This window comes from Schistocerca gregaria, chromosome 2 (genome assembly GCF_023897955.1).
Source record: "Schistocerca gregaria isolate iqSchGreg1 chromosome 2, iqSchGreg1.2, whole genome shotgun sequence".
Lineage (NCBI taxonomy): Eukaryota > Metazoa > Arthropoda > Insecta > Orthoptera > Acrididae > Schistocerca > Schistocerca gregaria.
Window position 1 is genome coordinate 32173071 of NC_064921.1, and position 24005 is coordinate 32197075.

Below are 24005 nucleotides of genomic sequence, written 5' to 3' on the forward strand. Positions count from 1 at the left end.
AGGTACTTGAGTGTGGGGGTGAGGGCAATAGGACGGGCATAGACAGTGAGATAGAAATCAAGAAGTCGGAAGGAAGGTGTGGTTTTGCCTACAATGATCACCTGGGTTTTGGAGGGATTGACCTTGAGCAACCACTGGTTGCACCAAGTGGTGAACTGGTCAAGATGGGATTGGAGAAGGTGTTGGGAGCGCTGCAGGTTGGGGGCAAGGGCAAGGAAGGTGGTGTCATCAGCAAACTGGAGAAGGTGGATGAGGGGTGACGGCGGCGGCATGTCCGCCGTGTACAAAAGGTACAGAAGGGGATGAGGACATAGCCTTGGGACACACCGGCGGAGGGAAAAAAAGTGTAGAAATCCATGTTATGGATGGTGACGTAGGAAGGACGGTGGGAGAGAGAGGAGCCGATCAGACGGATTAGTTAATGGTAAGGGCGAAGGTTTGGAGCTTGAAGAGGAGACTGGAATGCCATACATGGTCATAAGCTCGTTCGAGGTCCAGGGAGAGGAAGATAGAAGAGCACCGGGAATTAAGCTAGTCGGAAAGGAGATGAGTAAGGTGATGGAGAAGGTCGTCGGAAGAGAAGGACAGCTGGAAGCCACACTGAGTAATGGGAAGGAGGCGGTGCTGGCGGAGATGCTGGTGGATGCCTGGGGTAAGGATAGATTCCAGGACCTTGCTCAAGACCGAGGTAAGGCTGATGGGACGGTAGGAGGAGAGGGCAGACGGCGGTTTACCAGGTTTAAGGAACATCAGGATATGGGAGGTTTTCCACAGGTCGGGGTAGTAACCCTCCTACATTGTAGATCCTGGCCAAGGTGGAGAGAAAAGAGACAGGAGCTTCACGAAGGTGACAGTAGGTGACACGATCGTGACCAGGAGCAGTGTTGCGTTTTGTGCGGAGTGTAGCAATGAGATCCTGTGTAGTGATAGGGGCATTGAGTTCTGTGTGTGCAGTGTTGTCCAAGTACTGGAAACCAGGTGTGAGGGGAGGGACAGAGGTGTCAGTTTGATCGCGGACATCCGAGAAAAGAGAATAATTGAACTGGGGATCATCGGGTGGAAAATACATCGGAGAGGTAGGAGGCAATGTGATTGGCCTTACTAAGGGTGTCAGGGAATGGGTGATCATCATGGAGAAGAGGATAGTAGGGGGAGGGTTTAATGCCAGTAAGGCGACAGAAGGCTGACCACAACATGGACGAGTTGATTAGAAGGGTAGCATTTAAATGGGTGCAAGTCTGTCACCAGTCCCGAGGTTTCTTGGCTGTGAGCAAATTACGAATGTGTCACTGGAGTTGCCGCTGGCGTCGTAGTGTGTACAGGTCATGAGTGCAGAGGAAGGCATGGAAGAGACGACGGGATTCACAGAGGAGGAGGACGGCCTATGGGGGTAAGGTAGGATGGTGTGGGTGGATGGCGACAGTAGGGATGTGGGCCTCCACGGCCTCAGACAAGGTCTGCTGGAGAAAGGAGGCGGAATGGGTTACATCGTTAGGGTGGTTGTAGGTGAAGGGGTGGTTATCGACCTGCTTGGAGAGGGTATCCCGGTAGGCATTCCAGTTGCCACGCGAAAAGTCATGGACGTACTTAGGGGAAGGGTCATTACGAGGGTCGGGGTGGGGGCGACGACCGTCTGAAACGTTGGGGAGGACAGGGAGATGGTCGCTACCAATAGGCTCCAGGACATCCACCGTTATGCGGCCAAGGAGGTTAGGGGAGAAAAGGATAACATCGGGAGTGGAGTTGGATTCGGGATGGGTGTGTTGGGAGATGGGGATGAGGTCGCCTTGAAGAGAGGAGAGGAACCGATGCCACCGCCATAACTGGGCGGCGGAACGACTATGGATGTTGAAGTCGGCGGCGATCATGTAGGAGGAGAAGGTACGGTCAATGTGGGAGAGGAAGTCGAAGGGAATAGGGAAGTTAGGGTGGACATAGATGGTGGCGCAGGTGACTGTAAGGCCGGGGAAGAAGAGACTAAGGATCAGGTGTTCGGTGGGGTTGGGAAGGAGAGGTTGGAGCTGAACAGGGATCTGTCGGTGGTGACCAATGGCAACTCCGCCACGCGCAATCGGGAGGGGATTGTTGGTGTGGTGAAGGAGGCAGGGCGAAGTGTGGACGGTGTGGTGGGATTGGAGGAAGGTTTTATTGAGGAGGAAGGCACCCACCCGGTGGGTGGCATGAGTGTGCAGTAAGAGGTTCTTGTTGGCGGGAAGGAAGTGGATATTGTTGAAAAGGATACGGTGCTGTCGCGCCATGACAGGGATTTAGGCAAGGGTGTCAAGAAGGGAGAAGGTGAAATGGGCCTGGTTTTTGGATTATGTGGCGTATATTTTTAGTTGGAAAACGGAACGGGCGGCGAGGGATATCTTTTGGAGGGTGTGGGGGCGCCGAGAAGGATGAACATTCTGAAGGACGATGGTGAGGAATCTGATGATGTCCTCAGCGGTAGGGGGTGGGCGAAGGGAATTGCCGGGAAGGGTGGGGGCATCCAGAGGGCGGACAGGAATGGTGAGCTCAGGATTGGTAGGAGGGGGTCGGGCCTTATATTTCTGGGAGTAAGTAGGATGAGGGAGGTTACAGGTATTACAAGAGGGGGGGACTGAAGATTGGGGCACTGCCATAAAATGTGGGCTTGCCTACAGTGCAGGAAGGTGGGGGTCTCACGGCACTCAGATGTTGGGTGTGCATTATATCACAAGCACCTCTGGCAGCGGAGGGATTGAGGAGGGGAATGGGAAAGGTCAACTTGGTAGCGTTGGTGAAAGAGAAGGGCACCCTCCTTCAAGAGACGGTCGATGGAGGGGGCGTGTTCAGAGAAGACCCACATACGGCGGGTGGAGCCGGCTGAGTTATGGATGCGGCGAACTGCACTCTCCTCCAGATGGGGATGCGCCTTGAGCTCCGCCAACACCTCCTCCTCCATGATCACCGGAGTAAGCCGAGTGATCACGGCAGTGAGGGTTGGCGGGTGAGGTGGGGGTTGGTGTTGGTGGGAGAGAGGCGGGGAAGGGGTAGGGGTGAGGGAGGCATGAGGGACCTAGCGGGTGACAGGGATGTGGGAAAGGAGATCTGTGTGGAGGGTAGGGCTGGGGGAAGAGATGAGCACCGAATCACGGGGAGGAGTGAGGAGTGAGATGGGGGCACCAGGAAAATTCTGGCGAAGGGAGAGGGTGAGGTTCTGTGCCTCAAGAAAGGACAGATCAGGACGGGAGAGGAGGTAGCGGTAGGAGGAGGGGGTGGAGGAGGAGGTGGTGGGGACAGAGACAGGCGGGGAGACATCCATAGCATCATGGGCTGGGGAAGAGGTACGAGGCAGAGCCTTTTTGGGAGTAGAGGAGACAGGGGTCCCAGTGGGGCATTTGACAGCGGCGGAGGAGGTGTGGGGGATGGGAGTGACTGGAATGTGGCGGGGAGTGGCAGGTCCCAGTGATGGAGTCGGCGCCAGAGACGGTGAGGGCGATGGCGAAGGCGATGGTGGAGACGATGATGATGATGAAGGCGAAGGGGAGAGTTGAGCATGGGCTGTAGCCCGCCTGGCGACCACCCTGGCAGGGGCCGCAGAAACGGAAGGTGAAGGGGGAAGGGGAGGGAGTGGAGTGAAGGGATCAGAAGAGGTGCGGGAGGAAGGAGCCGGGGATGGGGTGACAAAGAGTGAGGGAGATGGGAGACTGAGGAGTGGGGGGACTGACTGGGGGGTAGCGATGTGGCACACCACGTGATAGTGGTGGCGGCAGCGGAGGGGGAGGTGTAGACGATGGCAGTGGTGGTGGCAGTAGTGGTGGCGGTGGGGGTCGACATTACGAGAAGGGGAAAAACACAGGGCAGGACAAAGAAGCAAACGAGGGACGGATATGTTTTATTTATTAAGACAAAGTTTGAATTAACACAACTTTTAATAATTTTTGATGCGCTTATGTATGTATTCATGGATTTTAATATGCGCGAGTGTCTGGCACATACAAGTGCCCTCTCTCTGCGAAACCATCTGCCCTAGTGCTTTCACGCTCTTGTCTCGATAGTTCATAGGCGAAGTAATGGTGCTAAACTGTTAGCTTTGACCCTGTGCCCATAGTCATGTTGTACAAATGGAGATGATGTCTTAATTATTGACGTCGCCATTGGCACAATTTTTTTATTAATCTCCATTGAATAATGTAATTTTATAAAGTACCTAAAGATTTTGTGCCTGTATTACTCTGGTAATTACACTGTTACTTAAGCTTTTGTGTTTCTCACTCCCGATTCTAAGGCTTTTCTAATTAAAGTGTCTTCCTGTTCAGGTTTTTTTACTTCTGATGAAGGTATATTTATATGTACCGAAACCCTGGTCCAGAATTTTAATAAATTTGTATCCTGCAACTGTTTTTGGCTGTCATCCTTTATCGTGAAGAAAATCTACATTGAAATCACCAGAAACCACTATTTCTTTGTTTTTGGTTGTTGCCGGCCAGGGTGGCCGAGTGGTTCTAGGCGCTACAGTCTGGTACCGCGCGACCGCTACGGTCACAGATTCGAATCCTGCCTCGGGCATGGATGTGTGTGTTGTCTCTAGGTTAGTTAAGTTTAAGTAGATCTAAGTTCTAGGGGACTGATAACCACAGCAGTTAAGTCTCATAGTGCTGAGAGCCATTTGTACCTTTTTTGATGTTGTTAAATGGCCCAGTACAGCTTCAAGGTGAATTATGAAAAGATTAAAGTTACTTGCAAGTTCTCAATATTCACTTTATATTATGAAGGGTTTTTATGAAATTCTACTTCTGTTGCACATGCTTCCATATCTTGTTCTAGGCAAAATTTATGAATGTTTATGTTCTTAAATTTATCACAGTTCCTGATGAATGTGGCAACTCCTCCTTTCTTCATTTCTGCTCTACAAAAGTAAGATGCTAACCTACACCCTATAACACTTAAAAGTTCTATACCAGTGGTCACATGATGTTCAGGGAGGCAGGTTATGTCAGCTGGGTTTTGAAGATTCTTATTCTTCTATACAGATAATTAATTCATTGATTTTATTTCTCAGTCCTCGAATATTTTGATTCAATAAAGATAGTTGACATTTCACATTGACTGAGTTAAAATTGATTCGAGTTGAAATATTTGCTTACTGTTGAAAATTCTTAACCAATAGCTGTTTATGCTGATGTTACGTTCTAGAATTATGTTTATCGGTTTCTCTCTCAAACTGCAGGCTTGTATCAGTCATAACCTGTCTTAATTTGGTTTCTTTCTGCCCTCCCTACCCTAAAACAGGATCTTTTCAACCCTATTCTATCACTCATGACAGTGCCTTCCCCCTTTAACTTTCCTGCTATTTCCCCAGCCAATTTACTCTTCCCCTTCCTGTTGAAGTGAAGGCCATGCATAGTATAATCCCACCTAGTGAGAGAATCAACAGGAACCACACCAATGTGTGACCCTGCACCCGACATGAGCAGTCGTTCCAGCTCCAAATTAACTCTCTTGACAGAAGAGTTCAAATGAGGTCGGTCATGGCGCTCAAGAACAGATACAAACTCAACACTAGTATGCTTCGATGCTGATGCAATCTTTACCAGGTCACACTCTATACTGTACCCTGAATCTCTGGCAATACTGTTACCTGCCCCACCCACAATAACCACGGTGTCTCCCTTAGTGAAATCTTTGCAAAGTGATCCTAAATCCTCTGCCACCTGCTCCAGACCAGCACTAGGTTTAAAAAAATTGGTGACCTGGTATTCTGATCATAGTTCCTTCCCCAAAAGTTGGCCAACACCTTTTCCACGGGAACTACCTAACAACACTTTCTTTCTCTGTACCAATTTCCCTACATTCTTACTTTTCAGTTTGCTACTGAAATTTTGTTGTGCCTTGTCTACACCTCCAACTGCTTGAGGCTCACCAGCTTCTAACTGAAGCAACAAGTCAAATCTATTTTCCACATTCACCACGAAGCTGTCAGACAAAGTTCTAGGTCTGTTCTTCTTGTCGCCTATTGTCACTTCACACCTCACTTTACCCTTCTCCCTACTTATCCTGTCAAGAACTCCCTTGGCCTTGTCTAACTCAGCCTGAAGGGGAGTAGTTTTCCCCTGGTGTTCTAGTATCTTCCTATCTATACTACGTATCCTACAAAACCACTAATGAGTCTCATTTACTTCCGCAATTCCCACGCCACTACAGTCACCCACATGGAAAAAACTACAGCACCCGTCACACCAAAGCCCCGTCCTAACAATTCTACGACAAAGTCAAGCACTTTTCACTACATCTACATCTACATTTATACTTCTCAACAAGCCAACGGTGTGTGGCGGAGGGCACTTTACGTGCCACTGTCACTACCTCCCTTTCTTGTTCCAGTCGCGTATGGCTCGCGGGAAGAGCGACTGCCGGAAATCATCCGTGCGCGCTCGAATCTCTCTAATTTTACATTCGAGATCTCCACGGAAGGTACAAATAGGGGGAAGCAATATATTAGATACCTCATCCAGAAACGCACCCTCTCTAAACCTGGACAGCAAGCTACACCGCGATGTATAGCGCCTCTCTTGCAGAGTCTACCAATTGAGTTTGCTAAACATCTCCGTAACGTCATCACACTTACCAAATAATCCTGTGACGAAACGCGCCGCTCTTCTTTGGATCTTCTCTATCTCCTCCGTCAACCCGATCTGGTACGGATCCCACACTGATGAGCAATACTCAACTATAGGTCGAACGAGTCTTTTCTAAGCCACCCCCTTTGTAGATGGACTACATTTTCTAAAGACTCTCCCAATGAATCTTAACCTGGTATCCGCCTTAGCAACAACTAATTTTATGCGATCATTCCACTTCAAATCGTTCCACACGCATAATCCCAGATATTTTACAGAAGTAACTGCTACCAGTGTTTGTTCCACTATCATATAATCATACAATAAAGTATCCTTCTTTCTATGTATTCGCATTACATTCCATTTGTCTATGTTAAGGGTCAGTTGCCACTCCCTGCACCAAGTGCCTATCCGCTACAGATCATCCTGCATTTCGGTACAATTTTCTAATATGCAACTTCTCTGTATACTACAGCGTCATCCGTGAAAAGTCACATGGAACTTCCGACACTATCTACTAGGTAAATTATATATATTGTGAAAAGCGAGGATCCTATAACACTCCCCTGTGGCACGCCAGAGGTTACATTAACGTCTGTAGACGTCTCTCCATTGAGATCAACATGCTGTGTTATGTTTGCTAAAAACTCTTCAATTCGGCCACACAGCTGGTCTGATATTCCATAAGCTCTTACTTTGTTTATCAGGCGACAGTGCGGAACTTTACCAAACGCCTTCCGGAAGTCAAGGAAAATGGCATCTACCTGGGAGCCTGTGTCTAATATTTTCTGTGTCTCATGAACAAATAAAGCGAGTTGGATCTCACACGATCGCTGTTTCCAGAATTCATGTTGATTCCTACAGAGAAGATTCTGGGTTTCCAGAAATGACATGACACGCGAGCAAAGAGCATGTTCTAAAATTCTACAACAGATCGATGTCAGAGATATTGCTCGACGACCCTTCTTGAAAATTGGGACTACCTGTGCTCTTTTCCAATCATTTGGAACCTTCCGTTCCTCTAGAGACTTGCGGTACACGTCTGTTAGAAGGGGGGCCATTTTTTTCGCGTACTCTGTGTAGAATCGAAATGGTATCCCGTCAGGTCCAGTGGACTTTCATCTGTTGAGTAATTTCAGTTGCTTTTCTATTCCTTAGACACTTATTTCGATGTCAGCCATTTTTTCGTTTGTACGAGGATTTAGAGAAGGAACTGCAGTGCGGTCTTCCTCTGTGAAATGGATAAACGCAATAGTTTATTAAGAATATGTCAGTTAAATCACAGATAAACACGAAAATATGATTCCACAAATTTGGCCTACACGCAACTGTGTGTATACAAAATCAACAGTGCAAAGTTTCTGAAACAACAACTTACACTTTACGCTACTTTCCGGAAATGTGAATTAAATAATGAAGAGGTACGCTACAGTTAAATTGCTGGAGAGAGCAAAGAACAACTAAACGAAATTCTAGAGATTTGCTGCGGCACAACATAAACAGAAAATACGACTGTATTATCTTTTCGTGTTTTCTACTATATTACGTAAAGAAAAATGAAACCTTTAATGGTACGCTTAAAAGGCACACTACTACGCATATTAAGCACGTAATCAGCACTAAACTGTTTGCTTTTATAATCTAAAGTGAGAACACCAAAACTCGCGCTAGTAGCCTGGATGAAGCAAGTACCAAAAACAGTGTTTGTTGAAAGAACGGCACTCAAAACAGGTGTGTTGGACGCTGTCATCTGCTCCAATGATTTTGCAATTAGGAGGACAAAAATAACGGGCAAATTGGTCATCTACCCAGGAAATAATATTATAGTTCCTCCGACTGCGACAGATCGTCAGTCAGTAGTTGAAGCTGAAAGGTTACGGAGGCCATCACTGAAGAGTTCAGAGTAAAGAAAGGACTCCTGAAATGGTGTAGAGGATAAAGTAACAGTTGGCCGGCAATAATATGTTGCTGGAATGTTATGAAAGAGGCATTCGGTGAGTCAAAAGCACTGTGAACAATCTTTTCTCATTTTCTCGAAACAACATTTTCAGAACTTTAGGTACATATATCTTCACTATGGTTTGAGCTATATGCACTAAATATCTCCCAAGTGAAGAAAGGTATAGTCTCATTGTATTATGCCCAATACATTGCAAAAATTTCCATGTTTGTCATTCTGCATATAATTTTAGCGGTAATTTCTGAGCAAAATAATTATGTGCTATAATAAAGATTTTTCTGTTTCCTCACGTGCACTACAAACAACAGAACGAGAGGCATTATGTGTTGCTGTGAATGTTGACAGAAGCCTGCCACAGTATGAATGCTGTTAGACTGTTGATGCACCAGAAATGAAACGAGTATTTTAAAAAATCTATTAGACAAAATGTTGTAATTCTTAAACTATAACTGACAATAAATTTCCTTGTACAGCTTTAGTTAATGTCGTTCAGTGTTCGTACAAAACCGCACCTTTTCCGCATTGCAGCTCACGGATAATGCGCACCGAAAGCGAAGCATAAAAACAGAGGCCGTTCACGTCCACGTTCCCTTAAGAGGACAAGCTTCCTATGACATTTTGCAAAGGAAGAGACCGATTAACTCATTCTTAGTTATGATTGCCAAAAAAAGTTTGGTATTACCGAAAATTCCTGATCAGGCAGCTTATTACTCTCAGCAATTGTGCTGTTTCAATATTTGTCTGGGTTCATCTCATGATCCCAAAATAAGCTCAATTTTTTCATGTATGTTTAGCTAGAATGATGTTCTAAAGGACGATACAAAAACAGCACAATTACTTGCACGATTTCCTACTGGATGAGGAATGAAGCACAACAGAATATCGATTTCCAGTTATTGGCCACTCTTTTATCTCATCTAACTGAGTATAAATAAGAACTGACAAGGAGATGAAGAAAATGGACACGATTATTAAACCGGAAGAACATTACAATGTATTCAACAACTGTGGTCCCCAAAACAAGTTGTCCAGTTTCTGATTGGAAAACTAATATATAAAGTGTTTTAAAATAGTTAAATGCCTGCCTGGCATTTCAAAATAAAATTTTGCAAAAGGATTATGAATATGAAAACTAGGAAACACAATTTCTAACACAGAAGAAACGGAACTTGCCATTGACGCCTCCACCATCAAAAGAGAAAAGTTGCGTCATGTTGAGTGATTACCTGGAAAATATTTTGGAGATGAGATAGATGAAAACTTTGATGTATTAAAGGAATATAATATATGGTTTTTATGAGGAGGAGGAGCAAAATGTCCACCCAGATCCAGGCTATGTTATCAGCAAACACAGGAGAATGAATATAATCTCAGCTTATAAATATTGATCAACTTGTTATTAACTAATGAAAACATAAAAAGAGTTTAAATTGATTAGACAAACTGCTATTGTTACACGTTTTTATACGCAACAGCTCGAATAAAATGAACATTCGTAACAAAAATGGAACATATAGCTTTATTATAAGTTGCAGAGACCGACACTTTCATTTTTGTTGATTCCAAAAAGTGACATACTCAATAATTAGTTCCAAAACACGATATCTCCATATTTAAGGACCCATGACTCATAAAACAGATGTTGTACTTTATTCGTGCTGATGTGTTTTATAGTTAAGAGTTATTTTTAATATCTATAGAATATAATTTCTATTTACATCAGCACTTTCAACATAGGAATGAGATTTCCTCATTTTTCTAAGAATTACGTAGGAAGCAGATGACTTTTGGAACTATACACTTCATATCTCCTTGAATTTCTCGAATGCTTTTTGACACTCCTCTGTCCCCTGAAAACTATCACCTTTCCATAGCAACTTAGTTAACAGATGTGCAATTTCAGCGAATCCCTTCCCTAACTTACAACAAAAATAACACAATTCAATAAGGAACTGTAACTGATTAGTAGTCAATCGTATTGGAAAATCAAGTACGGCGGAAGCAAACCAATGATCTGTGCTCTGTCTTGACTAATAATATGCCTGTGACGACTTATTTGTGGCTGAGAAAAAAGGAATTTCTTCAAGCTAAAGTGTAAGGTGTGCTGCCCTGAATCTACTAAATTCTTCTTCCAGACGTTTAACACGATCTTCTATAGTTCCCGAGAAGAAGATTACATTGTCAAGGTATAGAAGGTTCTTGGTTTTAATCCACGAAGTAACGCATCTAATAGGCGTTCAGACGTTAAAATCCAGCTGGAGCATTTTTGAAACCGAACGGCATTCTTCAGTATTGGTAATGACCTGAAGGTGCAGAGAAAGCAATTTTGGGTCTGTCTTCAGGAAACCTTTCCAGTTACTGATAAAAACCTCTAAGATAAATTGTTGACACATATTGACATTTTCCTAGGTTGGCTAATGTATGTTTGATGTTTGGTATCAGATACACATCTGTTGTTGTTCGCGCATTCAGGTAAAGGTAGTCACAACAAAATCGGTATTTTCGAGCACTGTCAACAATTTAGCAAGTAAATACCACAACATATCACGAGTCACTTCTAATGAACTGCGATGTCTGGCGAAGACCTTACGCCGCACCCCGAAAACGGTCTCCCAAACCGTCCGCTGGCAGCCGCTTCAACGGACGCAGGAAGGCGCGCCGATCTCCCGTCTCACGGCGTCGTAGTTCGCGCCGGCCAGACCAATGTCGTGCTTTGACTCCTATTGCACTCGTGTCGGCCACGAAGCCGCTACTCCTCGCTATACGGCGCGGCCCACTGGACTCACGTGGCGACTTCACATGCGCCGACGCTCAAGACGGACAAGGCATCTTGTGTCTCAGTGCGCGACTGACCAACCGATCGATCCAACCGGCCTTAAAAGTCGATCCGAACGACAGACATCCTGGCACTCCAGACGGCAGACCGACATAGACTAACCGATCACTCGGTCAGACCCACCCCTGCAGGGGAAACATGCCCTCAGGCTACCCGACATCCCTGCCCCGGGAAGAGACCGACCGCCAATGTCTGTTGCCTGAACAGACTCGATCAGACTGGCGGCCTAAGACATACTTAAGTTGTAAATATTTCTGATATTCTGCTTCCTATTCGTAGTTGCGTTTGCCTCGTAGACAAAAGGCCAGTATATGTAATAATGTGGTTGGTAGCTTTGCTCCTTTAAATGCCCTTTCTTTCCACGGCAATAACCATTTCTTTCAGAGGCAGAAATTCACATATTATTGTGTACTCGAGTAGAAATGTCTGATTTTCCCATTCGTACCTTGCTCAAAAACTCTGCAGGAATTCCTCGCGAAAACTCTTGACGGATTCCTTGAAAAATGATATCGAGAGCTCTGTATTCTGCCTCCCTACGACGCGACCCTCTTCAGGACTTCTTGTCAGCTCATACGTTCACGCATTTACTTTATAGATTCTGTCCGAACTCTTTCGTTTGCTTTCTCTGTCAACCCACTGACATTTTGCCCAAAAAAAAACCAAGCTCTACTTTGATTAAGATATTTCTGATACAGACCTTCCCTTAAGAGCTTAATTGTATTTTCTTAGCGCAGTATTTCGTGATACGTCACCTATGTCTTGGTTTTCCACGTAAGGTATAAATTAGCCGTCTAAGGAGTAGTTTCACCTGACATATTACTCATTTCACCTGTAGCCAATATACCATTAATGAATAACGTCACATCCTGTGTCGTTTTGGCGGAGAAATGTATGTTTAGGTTAGCTTCTGAAGAATCCACTGAAAAGCGGAGCATTGCTACTGGCGACTTACATTCACTCAAACCCGAGTGTGCCTCTTGTGTTGCTCGCCCAAGTTGTAACTGAGCTATCAAGTATTCACAAAGAAATAAAAGGGAGTTTTATATGAAAATATGTGCAATTCTGGAAGGACAACATAATAACCCAATTTTCATACCTTTGTTTCAGCTTTATCAGGTTACTTTTGCCTGATCTCGCGACGCTCAATGCATACATACGCTGAGTGACCATGTCATCTACAAGTACAAGTCATTGGTACAGACTTAGTTCATGGTTCACCGTGGCTCCCTACTACAAATAGTACGCCTCAGTGGTATGAATCATGTTCCGTTACAATTTCCTCAGTGTTCTGATAGCCACGCGTGGTAGCTGTGCGTTCTGAGGCGCCTTGTCACGGTCGTGCGGTTCCCCACGTCTGAGGTTCGACTCCTTCCTCGGGCATTGGTGTGTGTGTTGTCCATAGCGCAAGTTAGTTTAGGTTAGATCAAGTAGTGTGTAGGCTTAGAGACCGATGACCTCAGCAGTTGGGTTCCAGAAGACCATAACACCTTACCACAAATTTCCAATTTTGTGTTCTGGTAAATGAACAGTTTCCATAGATTTGACAAAAGATACTTTGGACATAGCACGCCAGTCAGTACGCCACATCACAACCAAAGACAGAAAGATTGTCTTTTGTGTTTACCGTGTTGCGGCTACTGGTGTAATGTGTTGAGCAGAAACGTGGAACCCAATTGTCTCGGATGATGGATTCTACGTTGAAGTTCAGTGCTAATACCACTCTGAGATGTGGTGTTGGTGGAAGACACTCAGTTTGTTCAGCAGCAGATGGTTGGCAGCAAGAAGCGTGAAGTTCACCAGATGAAAACCTTCATCCGAGTATATCGTTGGCTAGTTCATAGACTGTGCTGGAGCATCCAGGGCACAGAATCATTACAGAATCGTAATCACGGAATCAAGTCGTTTTACTGTAAATGCCATCGATTCAAATGATCAACTCATGATAAGAGCTGGAACGCTGCAGTATTTAAACGAGGCTAGAGTGAGACTATGACGTGGGCGTGGCTCATAATGACCGCCAGTGACCTCCTTATTTTGCTACACTCATGGACGGCTGTATCAGACCCTCACTACCTCTGCACGTGTAAGCGATGCTGTGCCTTACACCATGCATACGAGCTAACGAATTCACTTTGTTCATTTCCCTATGTTTTTCTGCAGAAATATTCTCATTCAGTGGATGTCGGAGGGCTGACTCACTTGCGACAAACCGGCACACTTCTTACTTCAGCCTTATCTGGATATTGCCTGTGGAAATACGAATGAATTTCAATAAAATTTTCTAATTTTCTACCCCTTCCTATTCTGTGTGGTCACAATTAGAAGAAAAGTTAAATTTGGTGAAACACGCAGCAGCAATGGGTATGAAGAAATTTGCATCTCTCCATGCGATATAAAAGTATAAAAACTCTTTCGATTTAAAGAAACGGTTATACCTTCAGTTGTTGATTACAGCGATGTTATCCTGCAAGGCCTTTCTCAGGGAAGCTCACGACGCCTGTCACTGGTGATGAGTGCCTGTAGTCGATATACAGGTTGTTTCACAATTCATGTTACACACTACTAGAGGCTGTAGAGGGGACTTCAAGTATTACATAGGAACCCATGTCTGGAAATAGTTTCCTTCCCTGTTATTAGGAAAACAAGTACTGATATCACTCCGGTTTCCTATGATATTACAACGGCTGATCGATATGATATACACTCCTGGAAATGGAAAAAAGAACACATTGACACCGGTGTGTCAGACCCACCATACTTGCTCCGGACACTGCGAGAGGGCTGTACAAGCAATGATCACACGCACGGCACAGCGGACACACCAGGAACCGCGGTGTTGGCCGTCGAATGGCGCTAGCTGCGCAGCATTTGTGCACCGCCGCCGTCAGTGTCAACCAGTTTGCCGTGGCATACGGAGCTCCATCGCAGTCTTTAACACTGGTAGCATGCCGCGACAGCGTGGACGTGAACCGTATGTGCAGTTGACGGACTTTGAGCGAGGGCGTATAGTGGGCATGCGGGAGGCCGGGTGGACGTACCGCCGAATTGCTCAACACGTGGGGCTTGAGGTCTCCACAGTACATCGATGTTGTCGCCAGTGGTCGGCGGAAGGTGCACGTGCCCGTCGACCTGGGACCGGACCGCAGCGACGCACGGATGCACGCCAAGACCGTAGGATCCTACGCAGTGCCGTAGGGGACCGCACCGCCACTTCCCAGCAAATTAGGGACACTGTTGCTCCTGGGGTATCGGCGAGGACCATTCGCAACCGTCTCCATGAAGCTGGGCTACGGTCCCGCACACCGTTAGGCCGTCTTCCGCTCGCGCCCCAACATCGTGCAGCCCGCCTCCAGTGGTGTCGCGACAGGCGTGAATGGAGGGACGAATGGAGACGTGTCGTCTTCAGCGATGAGAGTCGCTTCTGCCTTGGTGCCAATGACGGTCGTATGCGTGTTTGGCGCCGTCCAGGTGAGCGCCACAATCAGGACTGCATACTACCGAGGCACACAGGGCCAGCACCCGGCATCATGGTGTGGGGAGCGATCTCCTACACGGGCCGTACACCTCTGGTGATCGTCGAGGGTACACTGAATAGTGCACGGTACATCCAAACCGTCATCGAACCCATCGTTCTACCATTCCTAGACCGGTAAGGGAACATACTGTTCCAACAGGACAATGCACGTCCGGATGTATCCCGTGCCACCCAACGTACTCTAGAAGGTGTAAGTCAACTACCCTGGCCAGCAAGATCTCCGGATCTGTCCTCCATTGAGCATGTTTGGGACTGGATGAAGCGTCGTCTCACGCGGTCTGCACGTCCAGCACGAACGCTGGTCCAACTGAGGCGCCAGGTGGAAATGGCATGGCAAGCCGTTCCACAGGACTACATCCAGCATCTCTACGATCGTCTCCATGGGAGAATAGCAGCCTGCATTGCTGCGAAAGGTGGATATACGCTGTACTAGTGCCGACATTGTGCATGCTCTGTTGCCTGTGTCTATGTACCTGTGGTTCTGTCAGTGTGATCATGTGATGTATCTGACCCCAGGAATGTGTCAATAAAGTTTCCCCTTCCTGGGACAATGAATTCACGGTGTTCTTATTTCAATTTCCAGGAGTGTATATTGATATTGGCACATACAAAATATACATATAGATGTAGAAAAGGTATTTCCGACATAACATGTTCTGAGGGAAAGAAATTTAGGTAGATTGCACAAACTGAGTGCCTCAGGAAATTAGGAAGAGCTAGATGGAAGGAAGGATGTAATGGGTTAGTAAATGCATACGGGAACAAAGGTAGATATCACCCCAAGTAGATGTTAGTGTTGTTTCACTGCATATGTCATTAACTGTCTTTTGAAGCTGGAGATGTTGTTCAGTTTTCCAATGTAGAGAGGGAGGTCATTCTAGAGACAGGTTCCTGCTACCGAAAAGCATTTCTAGAAAGCCAGTACTTGATGGACTGGGGCGGAATACATTTTGTTCTGATTGAAACGAGTGTTTCTCCATGATTTTCAGAGAAGAGCGTTTTGTCGGAGGAGAGATACGAAAGACAATGTACATTGCTAAGTCACTACGGAAGACAAAATGTATGGAAACAGCTGCACTTTTCTGTTCCAGCTCGACCGATCCACCTGCCACGAGACTACATTCAGATGATTTTGGACCGCAACTGTAAAAGTTACTGCCGCACCATCACTCTGAAACCATAATTCCTGCTGTAATTTCGAATAGCACATCTTCCAATATCTCCGCCAGCGCTTGTAGTAGTTGGCAACCGTTAAGTGGGAAAGAAGGATGTATGGTCCATCGCAGTTACTTTCCACTTATTATTACTAAAGGTGTGCTGAAATCACACGAGCACCTGCTACCGACGTCTGTGAGGATACAACAGAAATACATATTGGTTCTGAACCAAGCTCTGGGGGCGGGGGCCGGGGGGGGGGGCGGGGAGGGGGTGTGACCACAAGGGAGGCCGCCTCAGAGGCAGAGGTGGAATGGGCGGAGATCACTAACATGGGGGCCACCAAACATCCTCTTTCTTGGAGGACTAATTCTTGTCCTTCTTCTCGGCAGATGATTTTGCTGTCTGCATGGTCTTGTCTGATCCAGATTCTGCAACAGAGGAAGAACATACAGTATTATGACCCACAACCTATGACTTATTTGGCCACTGGCTGGCATACGGTTTGCAGAACAGCAGACTGGCAAGAGAGTGCCTTTAGGACCAGTTCCTGGTAAGAAATGACAGACAGCTGGGAATCATAGACTGATGTCCCCACTGGGCGGGTAGTCAACACCCACAGAGAGGTTATGAGAAAAGTAGGAAGAGCGAGTGTCCCCCATCACCAGAGGAGCAGGTGTAATCAAGTGGCACTGAGAGCCCGACGTAGAGGTCACGGACTGTGATGATACAGTCGCTAGAGAGGGTAACATCGTCGCAGGAGTAGCATACGTCATCATCATATATGTTGGATGTAAATGATCATGTTTCTTCTGGGCCTCCTGATGTTTGAGTCGGTCGAGAGTCCTGTATTTTTGGATTTTCGTTTTGGCTTTGGAAGATGGTAAAGTCCGGTGAACAGGGGAAATGGTTTGATACAGACGGGTGGGGGCAAGGCAGAAGGAACTTTAATGTGCAAGGGATGTTCACAATCCTTAAAGTCAGGAGACACTGCGTCGATACAGCATCATCTTGACCTTTTCGGACAACGAGTCACCTTCAAAGGCCGAAAGGAAGGCTGCTCTATCCACCAAATTGTCCTTTGGTCCCCACTGTACACAACCGACAAAACGCACACCCCATCGCTCCAAATTATTACTGAAGTCACCTATAAAGGAAATCGTAGTGGAAGATGATATTCTTCCATATTGAAAGCGTTATGGGGAATTACAGGACTACCAACCAGTCTGTCAGAAGCGAACAGTGCCCATGACCGTGGAGGGAGGCCGTTTTAATCGGAGTTGTCGCCTTGACGGGATAAAATGACGATAAGATATTTGTGTCTTCCCGTGCAAGAATAACGAAATGAGCCAGCGTAAGGGTTGTGGCTTTCGTGACCTATGGGAGTTAGTGTCGGTCCTGGAGAGCTGCAGGAAACGGCATGTGGTAAAGGTGACCGCTCGCGACAAGCGCGCATTCCGGGTTGCAAACTGCAGGTAAAGCGATGGTGGATCGAAAGAAGGGCAGGGAGAGCCTTAAATACGAGTGTGTAAGGCAGATAGGAAATTTTGCCAAACGCAGCAGCTATCCTTAAAGCAAGAGTAGAGCTGCGATGATGCGATGAGAGAGCAGTGGAGAGCTCGACAAATTAATCTTAGCACTGACGACATACACAACTAATTTTGTTGCTGGAGGGTTATCAGCCACTATGAACAAGAGTATACTAAAAAACAACATGGATCCACAGATTACTGAATTTGTACCTCTTATTTGCATTATTACGGCTAGAGTTGTCGGACCATTTTCGAACGCTTGAACTGAAGAAAGTTCCGTCCACAGATATGTCAACGTGAATTACACAACTTCTGATATAAAACCATCAACAATAGTTCTGAAGCTCTATAATTATTCAGTGAAGTAATCAGATAAAAAAACGCATATATATATTTTTTAACAGGCAGTCGTAGTAACAACGTTTATGCGTTGGACAATAGACCACTCAATTGAGTTTCATTTGCATAATATTGTAGAGCAATCATAAAAATTATGTTATGTCGCTATCAACTGTCTGTTGAGAAATGTTTTTCATTGTAGGGCTAGTACTCTGAATGGACATGGTTCCTCAAAACTATTTTATTTCTGATACTGTATAATTTTGAAAATGTGTTGACGGAAGTAGAATCGGTTTAAGCATTTGGTAATGGCCTGACAAACGAAATCACAGCAACACAAATAAAGTATACAAGTTCAGGTAGTTGGGAAACAGCTTTATCATTTATTATAAAAAATAAAAACAGCTAAATGTGAGACTTTTTTTCTGTGGTTGGTTTTATAAAAGTCGTGCCAAGACATATTCACACAAATTCCTCCAATAGAAATATACATTCGTTTATTGCAAATTGATGTATTTCCATTATGTGTAATTAATCCCCTTGTTAGGCTACAAAATATTTGAACATATCTGATGAGTTAGGTACAGTCATATTTTTAATTCATTTCAATAAATAATCGGCTCTGCAGTTTGGAGCTGTTTGAGGGCAGCGAGAGCGACGTGGTGCACGGCGCAGCCTGGCTTGTGGACTCAGAGCATCGTAGTGTGGTGGCCGCGCAGTTCAGTCCCCGAGAGCTCTCAGCCATGATATTTACGCCCGCAGTTACCCTCCTGGTAATGCAATTAAAACAGCAGAGTCGAGCATTCAAAATGGCAAATTAAATTGCATTTTAATTACTGGGAAGGTCACCGGAAATAAAATCTCATTACCGTTTCCCAGAAAACATGATCTGTTTGCTCGTCAAGGTCCGATAATACCTGTTGGTGTTGCTGTGGTTTTCGAAATTAAGGGTAATTACGTTACCGATCGAACGCGATTGTAATAACTGTTAATGTAGTTGGGTTAAAAAAAAATTTAATTGTGTCGTCTGAGCTCAGAGACATCGATCTTAATGATTCCAAGCTTGTTACCAGCCTCTGCACAGTTTACTGTTCGTGGATCTAAACACCGTTAACCACGAAGAACAACTTTCGCAATATGTATAAAGCAAATAGAGAGTTCCTTTCGCAGTAATTGAAAGAATTATCGCGCATTTCTACCGCTGTGTGGCTATATCTGGAGCAGTGATTTGTCCGCCAATAAGATTCTAATTAACCTTGAGGTGCACTTACGTCTTTGAAAATCTGAGCCATACATGTAATAATGCCTACAAAAAACTGCCATGATGAAAATGCTGTCTTCCAATTTAGCAAAACAGACCCATGTAAGTTTAGTTAAGAGCCTTCTGACGTTTTCTAAAAAACATGTTAACACATGTAAGACTTACTTTCCACAAATGGTCGATCTAAAGGGTTAAAAGAGGATTTAAATGTACCTCAGTGCTCGAGCTTGTTACTAACAAGTTCATCGCTTGACTTATGAAACGCCGCCCGGAGTGGCCGAGCGGGTCTAGGCGCTAGAGTCTGGAACCGCGTGACCGATACGGTCGCAGGTTCGAATCCTGCCTCGGGCATGGATGTGTGTGCTGTCCTTAGGTTAGTTACTTTTAAGTAGTTTTAAGTTCTAAGGGACTGATGACCTCAGAAGTTAAGTCCCATAGTGGTCAGAGCCATTTGAACCATTTTTTGACCTACGAAATGTGTGAACCTACGACCTTACAGACGAAGCATGTGCAATGAGCGTACGTGACTCACGACTGTGGCCTAATTACTTTTCCACAGAATGTTAAAAAAATTGAGTACTAAACACTGCATGGGTCCTCAGATATATTTGCCCCCAGCAATAATTTCATGCAACATTAGCTCTGGAAATCTTAAAGCTTCATACGTAAATGCCCCCATGAGCCACGCTGTGGGGTGCCTTGAGTGCCTCAGCGATACAGATAGCCGTACCTTACGTACAACAACGGATGGGTATCAGTTGAAAGGCCAGAAAAAAAGTGTGGCTCCTGAAGAGGGCCATTAGCCTTTTCAGTAGTTGGAGGGGCAGCAGACTGGGAGATTGACTGATTTGGCCTTGTAACATCAACCAAAAAAGCCTTGCTGCGAATCACTGAACATAAGGGGAAAGTCCTAGTTCTGTCGGAAGTCATGCAGTGCTACTGCATGGTTAAATGATTATGCGTAAAATATTCTGGAGGTATAATAGTCCTCTATTCGGATCTCCGGTCGGGGGTACTAAGGAGGATGTGTCATCAGGAGAAACAAATCGGTGACAGGTTAGATCCATTACTCGGCAGGTGGGCTAGAAAATTTAAAAAGGGAAATGGGCAGGTTGAAGTTATATGTAGTGGGAATTAAGGAAGTTCAGTTGCAGGAGGGACAAGACTTCTGGTGAGGTGAATACAGGGTTACAAATATTTATAGAACGTCAAATAGTGGTAATTCAGGATTGAATTTGATAAAGAAAAGAAAATATGAACGCGGGTAAGCTAAATGTACAGGATAGTGAACGCATTTTTATAGCGGAGACAGACACCGCAGTAGTACAAGTATACGCCCCAAATACCTTCGCAGGGGATGAAGAGATTAAAGAAATGTGTGATGAGATAACACAAATTTTTCACATGGTTAGAGGAGACGAACGTTTTTGTGATGAGGAACTGGAATTAGATAGTAGGGAAAGGAGGAGAATGAATAATAGTAGGTGAATAAGGATTTGGGTAGAAGAATACAAGAGGAAGCCGCCTGGTAGAGTTTTATACAGATCATAATGTAATCGTAGGTAACACTTGGTCTAAGAGTCAAAAAGACGTCTGTATACGTGGAAGAGACCTGGAGACACCAGAAGGCTTCAGACCGATTGTAGAATAGTTAGAGATCTGACAACAATATTTTTAATTGTTAGACATTTCTAGGGGCAGATGTGAACTGTGACCGCAATCTAGTGGTTATGAACTGCAGAGAAAACAGAAGTAATTCGAATAAGCTAATAAATTAAGGAGGCGAGACCTGGATAAGTTGAAAGGATCAGACGTTGATGAGTGTTTCAGAGGGAGCATTAGGCAAGAAAAGGGGAAAAAAATACAGCAGCAGACGAATGGGTAGCTCTGAGAGATAAAGTAGTGAAGGCAGCAGATAATCAAATAGGTAAAAAGACAAGGTCTAGTTGCGTTCCTTGCATAACAAAAGAAATATTTAATGTAACAGATGAAAGGAGAGAATTTCAGAATGCAGCAAATGAAGCGTATACAAACGTTTTAAAAGATGAGATGACAGGAAGTGCAAAACTGGTAAGCGCGAATGAATAGAGGAGTAATGTAAGGATTTAGAATCATGTAATTCTAGGGAAATGACGGATAAAGCCTACAGGAAAATTAAAGAGGCCTTTGGGGAAATGAGAAGCAGCTGTATGAATATCAAGAGCTCAGTTGATAAATCACTCCTAAGCAAAGGAGGGAAGGCTGAAAGGTGGAAGGAGAATATAGAATGTCCATACAGGGGAGATGAAACTGAAGGTAACTACTGATGGCCTTCAGGGAGCCTGCCATGACAAAATTCTTCCATCTCGTGTGTTATGTGTATGAGACAGGTGAAATACCCTCAGAGTTCCACAAGAACGTCGTAATTCCAGTTCCAAAAAAAGCAATTGCTTGCATCTACATCTACATTTACATCTACATCTACATCCATACTCCGCAAGCCACCTGACGGTGTGTGGCGGAGGGTACCCTGAGTACCTCTATCGGTTCTCCCTTATATTGCATGTGTGGAAATGACCGAAATATCAATTTAAGACAGTCGTCGTTGCAAATACCAACACGAATTGTTTGCAGAATAATGGAAAAACTGGTAGAAGCCGACTTTGGGGAAGATCAGCTTGGATTCCAGAGAAATGTAGGAACACGTGAGGCAATACTGTCCCTACGACTTATCTTAGAAGATAGGTCAAGGAAAGACAAACCTACACTTACGTCATTTGTAGAGTTAGAAAAAGTTTTGACACTGTTGACTGGAATACTCTCTTTGAAATTCTGAAGGTAGTTGGAGTAAAATACAGGGAGCGAAAAGCTATTTACAACTTGTACATAAACCAGACGGCAGTTATAACAATCATGGAGGATGAAAGGGACGCAGGGGTTGAACTGGGAGTGAAACAGGGTTGTAGTCTATCCCCTACATCAATAAGTGCACTGAACAAGCAGTAAAGGATATCATAGAAAAATTTGGAGTTGGAATTAATGTTCAGGGAGAAGAAATAAAAACTTAGAAGTTTGCCGATGATACTGTATTTCTGTCAGAGACAGCAAAGGACTAGAATAGCAGCGAACGGAATGGACAGTGTCTTGAAAGGACGATATGCGATGATTATCAACAAAAGCATAACAAAGGTAGTGAAAGGTTGTCGAATTAAACCAGGTGACGGTTAGAGAACCAAATTACGAAACGAGAAACTTAAAGCAGGTGATGAGTTTTACTATTTGGTGAACAAAATAACGATGGGCGCAGTAGAGAGGATATAAAATGTAGACTGACAATGGCAAGAAAATCATTGCTGAAGAAGAGATATTTGTTAATATGGAATATAGATTTAAGCGCTAGGAAGTCATTTCTGAAAGTATTTGTATCGTTTGTAGCCATGTATGGAAGTGAAACATGTACGATAAACAGTTTAGATAAAAAGAGAATAGAAGCTTTCGAAATGTGGTGCTACAGAAGAATGATGAAGATTAGATAGGTAGAGCACATATCTTATGAGGTAGTACTTAATAGAACTGGGAAGAAGAGGAATTTGTGGCACAACTTGACTAGAAGAAGTGATAGGTCGATAGGACACATTCTGAGACACCAAAGGATCACCAATTTAGCACTGGAGGGATGTGTGGAGGGTAAAAGTCGTAGAGGGAGACGAAGAGATGAATACACCAAGCAGATTCAGAAGGATGAAGGCTGCAGTAGTTATGCGGAAATGAAAAAGCTTGCACAGGATAGAGTAGCATGGAGAGCTGCATCAAACCAGTCTCAGGACTGAAGACCACAACAACAGACACGTAAACGCTACAGATAATCTTGCTGGTGAATTAAAGCGTGCCGTCTGTCGAAGCATGCTGAAGTCAAATGATCATGGTATAATATCTGCTACAGTTCAAGTTGTAAAGTCCAGGTACACACTGCATATTAAAGAGAGTCATGAAATTTCAGCTGTCAGTTTAGGTCCTCCATTGTTCGTAAATAAATTGAGAGAAATCTTTGTCAAACCACAGCTCGTAATATGTGAAAGAACACAGTTGCTTCTGCTTGAACCACGTGCGGCACCATAGCATTGCAGAACAAAGAATTTACCCAAACAGTGTTCAAAAGACTTACGAAAACATCAATGGATGAGGAAGAGATTTATATAATTCGCCTTTGATTCAGATTTGATACGTACACTGACCAAATTCTGGATCATGTGAAGCGAGGCTGGAAACCAAATAGTGCAAAACACGTTGAATCCTATCGTTCGTAAGGGCAAAGTGTAGACGTTAATTCTTTGCGCTGAAACAGATGCGGTCAGCTGCACAGTGCAATGCGTTACGTCATAACTCGTAGTTCGCAACCAGAAAATGCAAGAAGCAGACTTTACTGTAAGGTTTTTAACTGATATGACTGAACATAGAACAATAATTTTGTTATATTGTTTGTTCTCGTTATTGTAATAACTACATTTTGGGCGCTGGTGGTACGCCTCACTGCTGCGGTGACGGAATATTTTCGTTGCAGCAGCTATCAGCTGATTCACACATTTAGTGCAGTCTCGCGCCGCCGCACTTAATGTCATAACTTGTACTTTAAGTTATTTATATTTTGATTTCACTGTTTGGAAATGACATAATTTAATGGTACTACATGTGCTCACATAAGCTGGACAGTAAACTTACGAGTCTATGCATCTCCCGCCTGCCCCCCCCCCCCCCCCCCTCTCCAAAGTCTTTAGACAAAGTAACGAAGCAAAATAATAAACTAACTCGCTTTATCTCTGAAGT